The sequence below is a fragment of the Lycium barbarum genome, chromosome 2 (genome assembly GCF_019175385.1).
Source record: "Lycium barbarum isolate Lr01 chromosome 2, ASM1917538v2, whole genome shotgun sequence".
In the NCBI taxonomy this organism is placed as follows: domain Eukaryota; kingdom Viridiplantae; phylum Streptophyta; class Magnoliopsida; order Solanales; family Solanaceae; genus Lycium; species Lycium barbarum.
In genome coordinates, this window is record NC_083338.1 from 112740339 (window position 1) to 112753293 (window position 12955).

General features: G+C 34.0%; 1 pseudogene; it reads right to left on the reverse strand.

The window, feature by feature from the left end:
* Positions 1-6610: 6610 nt before the first annotated feature.
* Positions 6611-12047, reverse strand: LOC132626789 (chaperone protein dnaJ 49-like; annotated as a pseudogene).
* Positions 12048-12955: the final 908 nt, after the last annotated feature.

The following is a 12955-nucleotide window of genomic DNA, read 5'->3' on the forward strand; positions in this document are numbered from 1 at the left end:
TATAATAGTCTCGACCCCCCTAGACGCTGACAACCTCTTGACGTGTGACACACGCGCTACCACATGGATTTTTTTGTCCATGTGACATTTTTTAAGGATAAAATATATATTTTTTACTTTAAGTTCACCAATTATTTAGATCATCTTTTTCGGGCCAAATCTGTAAAAAAAAGAACTTGAAACAACAATATTTTGACCATACTTTTTTTTATTTGACTAAAGATAATGATATTCTAATCAAATTATTTTTATATATTTGGCAAGGAAAAGAAGAAATACACAGTTAAAGCAAATAATCATTGTATCTAAAAAGAAATAAATAAAATATCAACCAAATATTTTAAGAATTTGACCCCAAAAAAATAATGCAGAGTTGAAATAAATAGTAATTGCATGAAAAAAAAAATACACAATTTTTTTTTTGTAGAAAATGCACCGTCTAAACTTCATTACTTTTGCTAAACCTTCTTTTTATTTGGCTAAAATAAATAGTGTTTCAATTAAGTTATTTAGGTTTGGATCCAAAAAAAGAAAAAAAAATACATAGTTGAAATAAATAATCATTATATCTAAAAAGAAAAAAATACAATTGGGATAAAATATGTATTGAATATTAAGAAAAACCAAAAAGAAACACAATTGGAAAAATAAATCATTATATTGATTATAGACGATTAATAGTTGAAAAATACTCCACTTGGAAGCTGATTTTTCAATTTTTGACCCATCCACGCGCCTAAAAGAGAGTGTGTTCACGCTCTTTACCACATGAGCGTCTAGGAGGGTCGAGACTATCATATTACCAAGTTCGGGGGGTAATTAAGCCAATGCATAATTTAGATGTACACCAAATAAAAATCGACAAATTTAGAAGGGTCCCGAGCTATTCTGCCTACTTATAAATCAAATGAAAATTATGACAACTATAATCTTTCAAAATTTCAAATGTTCGTGTCACGTCGAGGTTATCCTTTAAATTTTTAATAAAATATTCTTATTGTTCCGTTTCATGTCAGAATTTGACTGCTGGGGGAAAAATGAATCAACTAATTGACTTTTGTATTAAGTGGTAATATTTAATCATTAAAGAAATTGATTAGCTAAGAAAAATTTCAAAGCTCACGTTACTATTTTAAATTGAATAGCTAAGTAGAGTTTAGATTCTTGAAATGACTTGCGTAGAATATTATTAGTCTCAATCGGACGGCAGATGGATAATACTTCATTTTATTTCATGTGTCTTAATTTGATTGAAAATAAAATTTAATGATATAAGGAAATTTTTTAAACTTATGATCTTAAACTAAATGAGTTTATAATTATTAAAAGTATTTTTTAAATTTGATGATCTTAAATACTCATAACCTTTTTAGAGGAAGTAAAACAGATAAATGAAAATCGAAGAGTATCATCTACTCTCTCTATTCACTTTTACTTGTCCAAACTTTGTACACCCATTAATAAATAATAAATAAAGTGCATATTTTATTATGATGCTCATATTAATTGGTGTATAATTGTATTAGTTTGGAGAATGATTTGGAATGAATAATTAATGCTAAGGATATAACAGGAAAAATAAATTATTTTTCTCTTGATATGAAAAATGAACAAGTAAAAGTGAAAGTCTATTTTTAAAATAATGAATAAATAAAAATAAACGGAGAGAGTACGTCCTAAAATAAACAATAAAGAGGGTAGGTTTATTCGTCGAGTAGGAAAATATTATTACTACTGGTAATACTTTTGTGGTTAGATACAATGGAACGTCTTGTTACTCAAAAAGTGTAAAGCAAAATGAGTAAAACAAAGTAGTAAAAATTGGGGTGGGAAATAGCATGAGTAGCATAGTCAAAGTGGACATTACAGCTCCTGAGCAAGTGCGATAATTTCAACTCTAGTACCCGACGCCTAGGGTGTCGAGATAACTCAAAAGTTGATCACCTGTCCAATTCGCTCAAAATTTTATGATTTACGCTCAAGATAAATCAACTCAATCCAATATAATTTATTTTAAAGTGATCTTCAACTTAGCCTAATAATAACCCAACTCTAACATATTTTTAAGATTTACTTTAATTTGAATTTATTGCTTGAGATTTATTTTATTTTTTTCTATGTATTCATTTTTCTTGTATCATGTATCTCATAAATTTACCGTGTATTTGATATTTGTGGAAAATATTCCACCAAAAATGTTTTCCGCAAAAATATTTTCCACGAAAAAGTTTTCCGCGATTCTCGGCAAAAATATGTTTTCTCCGAAAAATGTTTCCCAAGAAAATAAATCATTCAAAACAGCTAGTCAAGTTGGGCGGGTTATGCCCCAACCCATTTCAGCCCAAATAATTCTTGGATCAATCTTAGCTCAATCCATTAATTAGCTCAATCAATTTTGGCTTACCCAATTTCAGTCCAACCAGCCCATTTGATACCCAATTCCCATCTTTTTAACGAGACCAAATGCAACTTGTCCATGTTAAATCCCAGAGCTTCTCTCTCATTGTACTTTGGTACTACATACTTCTGTTTAGGCTTCTCTAAAATTTGTCTTAATACAAGCATTTTTAAACATAGATAAAATTTAGGAATAACTACATGATATAACAAATAATAGTGGTATTGACATTTAGTAGCTATAGTTAAATTTAATTACTTCTCATAGCAAATATTTGTGTGTTAATACCATTTATTAACTATATATATATATACACACAAAAAATAGAATACTCAACCCACTATTCACTTCCAACCCATCTCTCCTATCTCTCTCCCCTCTCTTCTCCCCACTACATCGCCGCCGGCCACCGCCGCTGCCGGAGCTCCGGCGAAATGCCGTGACCTTTTCACCACCATCACTGTCAGCCCCTTCCCCTTTTCCCGTTCTTATCCGGCCATACCCTTTTTTCCTTTCTTCTCCGGCGCTAACAGGAAAAAAAAAACTCAGATCTACACCGGAAAAACACCAAATAGCGACGGATCTAAGCATTGTTGGAATCAAAAATGAAAAAAAGCTCAGATCTATAACGGATCTGAGCATTGTTGGAAGCAAAAGCGAAAAAAAATGTTGTCGTTGTATTAGCCGGAATTTTTTCCGGTCAGATCTAGAAAAAATCTAGATTTTCACTGTTTTTGTTGTATATTTACCGTGTATACAATATTTTTCGCTTGTATTTGTTGTATACATACCGAAAAATATAGCGTACTTGTTAATTTTTTGATGTATCTATGTTGTATACAGTTTTTTCGCTTGTATTTGTTGTATACATACAGAAAAATATGGCATTTTTGTTAATTTTTTGGTGTATATGTATTCAGTTTTTTAATCGTTGTATTCATGAATACAACAAGCCAATTTATGAATACAGATAGTTATTTTATGAATACAGTTGGAAAAAAATTATTGTATTCATGAATACAGCTAAAAAAAAAATTTGAATACACATGTGGGAGCTGGACTGATTTGCTACAGAACGTAAATATTGAAACATTAGTTATGCAGCTTGATTAAACCCTAAATATTTGCCATTTATGTAAAATGCCCTAAAATTTAAAGACTTAATGCATTGACAGACCCTTTAACTTGTCCATAACACTCCTACCATATGAACCTTTCAAAATTTCTTTCACCGTGCCACTTGGATACAATTACACTGCTCCAAAAGGACTTGAGATCTTTCAATCATTAAAAAATTAATTAATATTTTAAATTTGTTTGAAAACTAATTAAAAAAAAAAAGATTTCAAACAAAAAACAACCAATCTAAAAACCCAGCCCACCCTCCCCCGATCTGAAGCTGGATTCCACTTCGCCGCCGTCAAATATTTTTCGGTGCCACTGCCCTCGACGTTTTCCGAAATACACCGCCACACGTATTCTCCATAAGATAGCGTAGAACTCTTCCACTTCATCGTCGAAGTTGCCGCTTTGTTCTTTCCGTTTTATTTGCTTCTTGACTTCGATTGCTCTGTTATGTAAGCATTTCCGCTTTTAGAGCAGAAGAAGATGGGTGGGTGGTGGGGGGGCTTGTTTTTGCAGAAGGTTTTTCCGGTGATGACATGTAATGGATTTTGAGGGGAAATTGAGTTAAAATTGGCAATAGCTACAGTGATTTTCGTTGGGTGGGTGGACGGTGAGGTAGAAGAGAACGTAGACGATGCTGAAGAAGGAGAGGGGTGGCGGAGGTGGGGAAGCGGCAAAGGAGAGAGGTGTTGGGGTCAAAAGAGATTTTTTTTTTTAATTTTAAGCTAAAATCCACGTGTATCCGTCTTATTTGTTATTCGCACCACGTGTGTCTTGTTGCATATTTATTTTGCGTTAAGATGGTACATTAAGGGCCTATTTGGAAAACCACCCAAGTAATTAGAATTGAGTTGAGTGTAATTACACAGTTTGACTAAGTAATTGCATAGTTAGGTGGAAATTGAGTGTAATTGAGAGGGTGTAATTACACTCTCCAATTCTCGGGAGGAGGGGGGAGGGGAGCGTTGAGAATTGGATGTAATTACACCCTGTAATTACATGATTACTTTTTTGTTTCTTTTTTGTTTATTATAATTTCTTTTGATTTTTAATTTATTTTTTATTTCTATTATTTTTACTTTTTAATTATTTTTATTTTTTAAAATGTATTTTTCTTTTTGTATTATTTATTTTTCATTTTCTTTCTTTTCATTCCCAACCTTTACTTCTTGTGGTTCCATGTACTTGTTCATACATATATATATATATATATATATATATATATTTTATTCATTTGGCATAATCGTGTTATTAATCTAATTTTTGAAACTACACCTCTTAATATTGGAAAGAATGATTCATTAACAAACTTGGCATAGAATGAGTGACGTTATTAAAATAGAATTTCATTGTGAATGAGGTTATAGACTTATATTTTTCCTTTCTTTTGAATTATTCACTTAAGTTACGTTGAAACTTACTTATGTAATGTTGAAATTTGACATAAGAGTATTATGTTAAACTTTTTCTTTTGGATTTTGAATTTAGGTTAGATTTTCAAATTTAAGTTATTTGCTTTCAGATTGCATGTTGTTTATTTTTCACTTACATTTGATGGATTTTTTGTGTCAAACATTTGAATAATGTACTGTTATGGTATTATATTTATAAATATTTTATTTTTTGTCAAAGATCCAATCCATGACGTTCTCACAAAAAAAGTCTTCTTTTAAGTTTTATAATTAATTAAAATTAAATATTATTAATTTGAAAAATATATATCAATTATTTTTTACAATATTAGTAGCAAATATATGATTATTAATTAATATATTTTCAAGAAACAATGTGTTATTCAATAACTAATTTAATATCATTTATAAAGGCAAATATTTTTTAATATTAATTTTAAAATTTTTATAATTAAATTTTATTTTTAAATTAAACTAACTGTGTAATTACACTTATGCAATCAAACAGCACGCTTGTAATTACACTATAATTACGTTGTGACAAACTAATAAGTCGTTGTAATTACACTACTGTATAATTACACCAATTCCAATTACTAGGTGGCTTTCCAAACAGGTCCTAAAAGTAGTTTTGGAGGATTCAGATGGAAGGAGTCTCAGTTGGTGGTAGAAATAAATTTCACAGACAAGTTCTGAGGGTTTGTTTGCGTTAAGCCAAATCTAATACCATGGCCAAACGAAATTTTAGATTAGTTACGTTGCATCTGCCCACGACAGAACATAATAATCCTAGTTAGCGATGAAGATAAAACTCAATTGAACGAGAAGGGCCAAGATATCACAAGATCTAAATCATTACATTTTGAATTTTATCTCTTGATTGCAACGGATTTAACTAGAATTGCTCCCATTTTGTTTCACTTGTACACTCTTCTCCAGTGTTGTTAATCATTTGATGTACCATGAACATAAATTAGAACCTGGGTATTTCCTGAGATCATATAAAATAAAGGGAAAACAACACAAAATGTCCATAAAAGGCAAAATATTTACCCAACCATGCCCCCTCATAAACTAATTTCGCTTCTACCCAATCCGACTGAAAATATTTACTCGAGTACCCCTCGCCCAAAACCCTTCCTCCATGATACCATCTCAGAATATTTATATACCATGATAGTATCATTCTCATTGAAGGACTGAAGCAGTCCTCCATGATATTATCTCATCATGGTATATATCATGATGGTATCATGAAGGACTGAAACAGTTCTCCATGATACCATCTCAGTATATGTATATAAGATAATAGTAACATAGAAGTTTTTTTGAGGAAAGTGTATTTTTTGAATAAACGAACATGATCCTCTGTGATACCCTGTCAGTATATTATATATATCAAATGGGTTTCATAGAGGGCTGATAAGTGTTTTTGAAGAAATGAAAAAAATCCTCTGTGATACCATCATGGTATATAAGAGATAGGGCAATACCATGTTGGTATCATAGTTGTGGGGGCATTCGGATAGATGGTTTTGGGGGGAATGAAAGTAAGGGGGCATTTTCGGGGTAATTATTTCGCCTGTAGGTGGCATCCGTGTACTTCTTCCCTAAAATAAATAGGGTCAAATGGGCTTCTGAATGAAAACCTTTGTCCATCTTTGAACAACGTTACTCTATGTAATAGGAACATCAAGAATAATCTTTCTTATGAAATAACACATGATTATAGCACTCATCGATATCAAAGATCACCGGATGCTTGTCAAACATCGATAGAATTGGGCACCTCGAGGAATTTTCTAATATTGAATACCTCGTTCACCTTAGAACAATTTTTCTTTTTTCCCCTAAATCCCTACAGCATAATATGGCCTGAAATATGCACGACTATCACTACCCATGGACGGTGTTCCAAGCACGGAACTGAATGTGAGCTGTGAAGCTTATATTCATTATATATTGCAACCCCTGAGTTTCCTATGCTGGCAGCCTGGTTGATGTTGTTTCAATCGCGCTATGGCGTGCTGTAACAGTATAACTGGACTATAAAATTGGCTGGTCATTGGAACACTATTCCTTCACAGGTCTTCAAGCACCAACTAAAAGCACCATGCATGATGCACCCAGTCGACAGACCTACAATACTAGTAGAGAAAAAACGTAACTAAATTACTAGCCATCTAAGAAAATGGTATTTAGAAGATTAGGCTACGTTATACACAAGACACATTTGCATGAATTAATGTCATGAGTTGATCAATAACCCTATTTTCCAAGATATGCCTGCTATTATGCATTTGAGGAAGCCTTTCAGAGTGCAGAAGCTATCCATATCAAAGTGGACTGCATCAATATCTTGAATACATCTCACATATTAGACTTATTTTAACACTAGAATGAAAACTGAAATCAGCCTCTAGCGATATCTATGTACATGTGGAGGACATTACTTGAAGGTAAATAGGAAAGAAATTGCTAGAGCTGTAAAAGGTTTTCTGTAAGAAGAAATATGCATATTTCGTAAGCACTGGGCTAAGGAAGCTTGCCAGAGAAAAAGGTATTACATTATCAAAATTCCAAACTCTAGAGAAAAAAGAAGCTGTGAGCCCAACTTACATAATCTGAAGGTGAAATCAAGATAATCTATGACTGAATGTTACATAAAATATTTCAATCAGTCAAATGAATAAATAAGACCTTGCAGTTATAACAAATGCAAGCAAACAATTTCACTCTTTAGCTTTCTTGACAAAGACACACCATTACAGTTTTTTGAGTCAGTAGCTTTCATTTTTTACGAGTAATCAAAATAACTAGAACCCCAACACCAGGCCCCAGATTATAACCTATCTCTCCATCTCCACATTCTTCCGATTCCTGTACCATGTCAGCGGTCAATCAACAAGGATGCAAATTTAGTAGCGATCTAATATAATGTTTGGCCAAGCTTCTGGGAAGCCAAAAGTGCTTACTTTTTAGAGTTGAGGTGTTTGGCCAAGGGTTTAGAATATAACATGTGCTTTTGAGTGGTAGCAGAAATTATTCTTCAGAAGAGGAAAAAAGTAGCTTCTTACCCGAAGCACTTTTGAAATCTTGGTCAAGCACAAATTGTTGCTCTAATATTGACAAAAGTGATTTTCATACTAGTCAAACACAGCTGCTACTCGCGATAAGAACTTTTTTGAACAACACTTCTAAGAAACACTTTTCAAAATAAGCAGATTTTCAAAGCTTAGCCAAACAGGCTATAAGTTCACCAGCCCCCTCCACAACAGTAGTAGTTATGAACAAAAAATTGGATGAAAGAAAGAAAACAAATCCTGTAAAACAACATTCAACACTAGCATGTCCAAGTCCGATCATGCTTTCAGCATTATATTTCTTACTACAGGCCCAATAGTGTCGCAATAGAAAACAAGGATGAAACAGAATGAACTTAGCTGTAAGATTCAACAAGTAATTTAGAAAAGAAATATGAAGCACGACTGGTAAGATTTACAATATCTTAACAGATAAAACTACAAAAGTGACTTTCAGAAGTTTTAAAGGTAGATTCCTACCCCTAAGCAGGGATAAAAAGGAGGACTTTAAAAAAACTTTTGCATTAACGTTCACGAATGCTGAGTTGCAATGGATGGTTCCTCTTCAGAAAGGCAATATTTTCATGCAAACTAAAATCTAACATTCAACAAAGTTGTGTTGCAATGGATGGTTACATTGCAAGAAAACCTTATTTTCGCGCAAACTAAGTGAAACTTAAGACAGGACAAAGGGAATAAACAAACAACTTTTCCATGTCATCTGTCTTCACAAGAGAAAGGGTAAGCAATGGTTGAACGATTGCAATCAGTGAAAAGAGAATTAGTTGATGTGTCCTTGCTCATCTCAATCGCTTAAATGTCAATAATTATTTTTTATAACCGTGGTGTCCGGACCAACTTGAGGCATCTCAACTAATTCCATGGGTACCTGCTACCTCCCATCAACACAGGTACCCGGTAACTCAGTCCACCAAGACTTAGACAGATAGGAAGGAATCAACATTTTTGCCTCCGTTGAGATTTGAACCTAAGATGCAGGGTTCTCAACCCTCTTCATTGACCACTAGGCCACACCCTTGAGTGCAAATGTCCACCTTTTATTCTTGAGCATATTAACAGGCTAAATGGTCGAGTTGGAATCTGCTCCTTCCATAGATGCTCCATATTCTGTTTTAAGAAAAATCAGAATAGAATTCTCCAGCTAAACTCAAGAAAATAAAATCTGAATAAATAAACAAGAAATAAATCCAAAATTTACGGTCATTCCCCCTTACTTTTCCGCATACAATGAGTTTCTAGAAATGGAATTAATCTTTGATGATCGGGAAGTTAGTAGCTTTATTGGCTGTATAATATGTGTGTGTGCGCGTAGAGAGAGAGAGAGGGTAAAAGAGAGAGAGAATTCCAGATGAAAATACTGTTGTAGTTGGGAGGAATAGGGAGGTGAGGGTAGCTGGATTTCATCTGTCTCTCACTCTTACATTTCAAGTCTTTTTACTATCAGAATGTAGGCAAGTTTATTCTCCCCTTTTGATCAGTCAGGTGACCTCCATGTGAGATATGTCTTTCTTTTAGTGATGCATGTTTTTATACACGGTGAAGGTTTAAAAGCAACAACTACAACAAAAACATATCCAGTGTAATCCCACAAGTGGGGCCTGGGAGGGCAGGATGTAGGCAGCCCTTACCCCTACCTATGTGAGGTAGAGAGCCTGTTTATGATAGACCCTTGGCTCAGAAGAAAAGTTACCGAAGCAGGGTTGCAAGAATAGTGCATCAAATGTGTAATTTACCGACTGGATGTTGAATAATTTAGCTTCTAAAGCTGACACAGAAGTTCATATAACGTAATACTGGTATAAACACATTAGCATGGATCAAAGCAGAAAAAATCTTCAGCAGAGAAAAGAGTGGAACGAGCCAGAAGAAACGAAGCTAACCTCAAGCTACTCCAAAGTTTTGAAGCCTGTCACAATGAGGTGTTGGGTAATTCCTGTTCCATTGTCGCCTCTGGAATTCTATATGACAATAACGATCAAGTGTATTTTTGTAATCTCTAATAACATGGTCTTCAATGTTCTCCCGAGCAGGACTACCAAGAGGATAATTCTTATCGAATTCTGTTGATTTAACGAAAAATTCTACCCCATATTTATCTGTCATCTTCTCAAAGTGATAAGAGTAGTTCTTCTGCAAAGAATACTCAGGCTCCGAGAAAGGAAAATAAGCAAGTAAAAAGATGATTAAAAATGGTAACAATTGAAGGAGGAGTATTAAGTTAGGCCCAGCAGAACCTAAATCCGCTCTCTGCTGGTGGACATTGCTTCTTGAACTGTAGACATAAGATGTCCTAAACATTTCAGACTGACTAAAAAATGCCATTATAATCTCATCATCATCAAAATCATCTTGAAAATAGTCGTGGTCCATTCTTCTCCTCCGACGTCAAGATTATACTGCTGATTAAATTCAAATTCGTCCACCACACCCGTCTCATCATACTGCCTCCTTGAATCATCATCACTCAAACACTTAAACGCCTTGGAGATTTTCTTAAAGGCCTCTTCAGAACCCGGAGCCTTGTTTTTATCAGGATGAACTTTCAAGGATAGCTTCCGGTATGCCTTCCTTATTTCCTCAACTGAACAGCTCTTCTCAAGACCTAGAATTGCATAATAATCCTTTTCACTCTTAATTTGTATAACCAAATGCACGTGTTCTTCAGTATAGTACCTCTCTCCATCAGAAACCTCATCAGCTATGACATGTTTCTCACTCGAAACATCTCCAATCTCACTATTCGGATCAGAAGTTGAGGCATCAAGATTTTCACAAGCAGCCAAAAGATCTTCGACATCTAGTTTACTATTAAGGCGGCGTGCAATTCCAATATAGTTAAGCGCTCTCTTCTTATTGCCCGACACAATTGCCTCCTTAGCAATACTGATGCATCTTAAGGCCTCATCTTTGTTACCATCCATTCTTACCTCAACTTCAACTATTATCCTAAAAGGTGACATTTAATCTTCAAAACCAAAACCCATTGCACAAGAATTCATAGTGCCAACAGACAAACAGCAGTTCAGAGTCTCGTTCTGCAATTAAATTTCACTTGATCACCAAAATAGCCAACCAATCACTTACAATAACATACACAGACACGTAAGTGAGGCGATTTTACACATAGTAGTCGTCAACGTCACAATACTAAAAGCATTTCGAGGAGATATCGAGATTATGGTTTGATTGTCTAGCATTTGCAAGACGAATCATAAAATGCAAAGATAAATTCAAACATAAAAACCAAAAATTATAAAACAGAAAGCCCACCTACCTTGTTTAATAATAAAAGCATGATGAGCCACCAACATACAGTTCAAAGTCACCTGATCACCAAGATATCCAACCAATTAGTCAAAATTATAGCACACAGAAACGTAAATGAGGCATTTTTTGGCATATTATTTGTCACAACATTATAAAACATCATTTTGAGGAGATATTGTAATTAAGTTTTGAATTGCCTGGCATTGTAAGCCGAATTATATTCAACATATAACTTCACACAAAGTAAATTTGCTCACATTTCAATTTCACCTGATTAACGAAAAAAATCAAGAAATTACATCACACGTATAGTATTCATCACAATCGCAATAAGAAAAGCATTTTGAAGAGATATTGAGATCAGGGCTTTAATTAATTTCCTATCATTTTAAGGAGTAAAATCAACAGAATATCAAACAATAAAAAAAAAAAAAAAACCAAAAAATCGTACCAAATGTATGTTGTCGAAGAGGAGAGAAAAGATTGTGTTGACGAAGAAATGGAATCTTGAGATTCTGAATAAAGCAAAATGTGTACCAAATATATGTTGTCGTGTGCAAATTTGGAGGTGTTAACTGTCACATTAACGTGCCACATAAACTAAGTACAAATCGTACACTTGAAGCATTTTATTCTTCCGTACTAAGGAGTTAACATATTACTTTTGAAATGTATAATTTTGAAGACCTCACTCAAGTTTGGTCGGAGTATTTAATTTCCTTTTTTCAGTGCGGTCACACAACATTATCTTTTTTATTACACTTACCCCTTGTTTGGATGGTTGTTTTCCGTGGTTCATTAATGTACAGTATAGTGTTGTATTGTATTGTACTGTATTAATGAACACAATGTTTGGATAGATTATATCGTTTGTTGTGATTTAATAACATTTATATTGTTTGATTTGATTGTATGGTACTGCATAGTAACTTGTAAGTTTACTAAAATACCCTTAACTCTTAATTAGAAATTAGTTTATATATGTCAATAAAACTCAGGTAAAGAATAAAATAGGGACTTTAAAAAATAAGTAGGTGGGTGAGGGTGGATGGTGGGGGTGGTGTGAGGTGGGTGGTTGTGGGATGAGAGTGGGGGTAGTGAGTGGTAGGGAAGGGGTGAGTGGTTGTGGGGTGGGGTGGTGGGGGTGGGGGTGGTGGGTGGTAGGTGGTAGGGCGGGCAGTTGGCAGAGGGGGGTAGTTGGGGATGGGGGGTGGGGTGAATCGTAGGGAAGGGTGGGGTGGTGGAGGGGGTATAATAGAGAAATGAAATACGTAACCACACAAAAACCATCAAATTCGTGGTTACAAGAATTGAACTTTTTCATGGTTATATAACCACAAAATTACAACGAGTTTACAATACCATATCACATAATTTTAAGAAGAATGGATACAAACATGGTTTCATAAAAAACCATACATTAATGAACTAGGGGAAACAACCATCCAAACAAGGGATAGGGTCGTTTGGTAGAGTGTATAAGAATAGTGCTGAATAGAGTGTATTACTAATGTTGGTGTTAGTTATGCTGATACTAGTTATGTTTATATTAGTCATGCTGAGACTATTTCTTGCATTTCATAATTTTGTTTTACAAAAATATCCTCCAAATTTTGTAGGGATAATTACAGAGACCTCCAAATACTTAT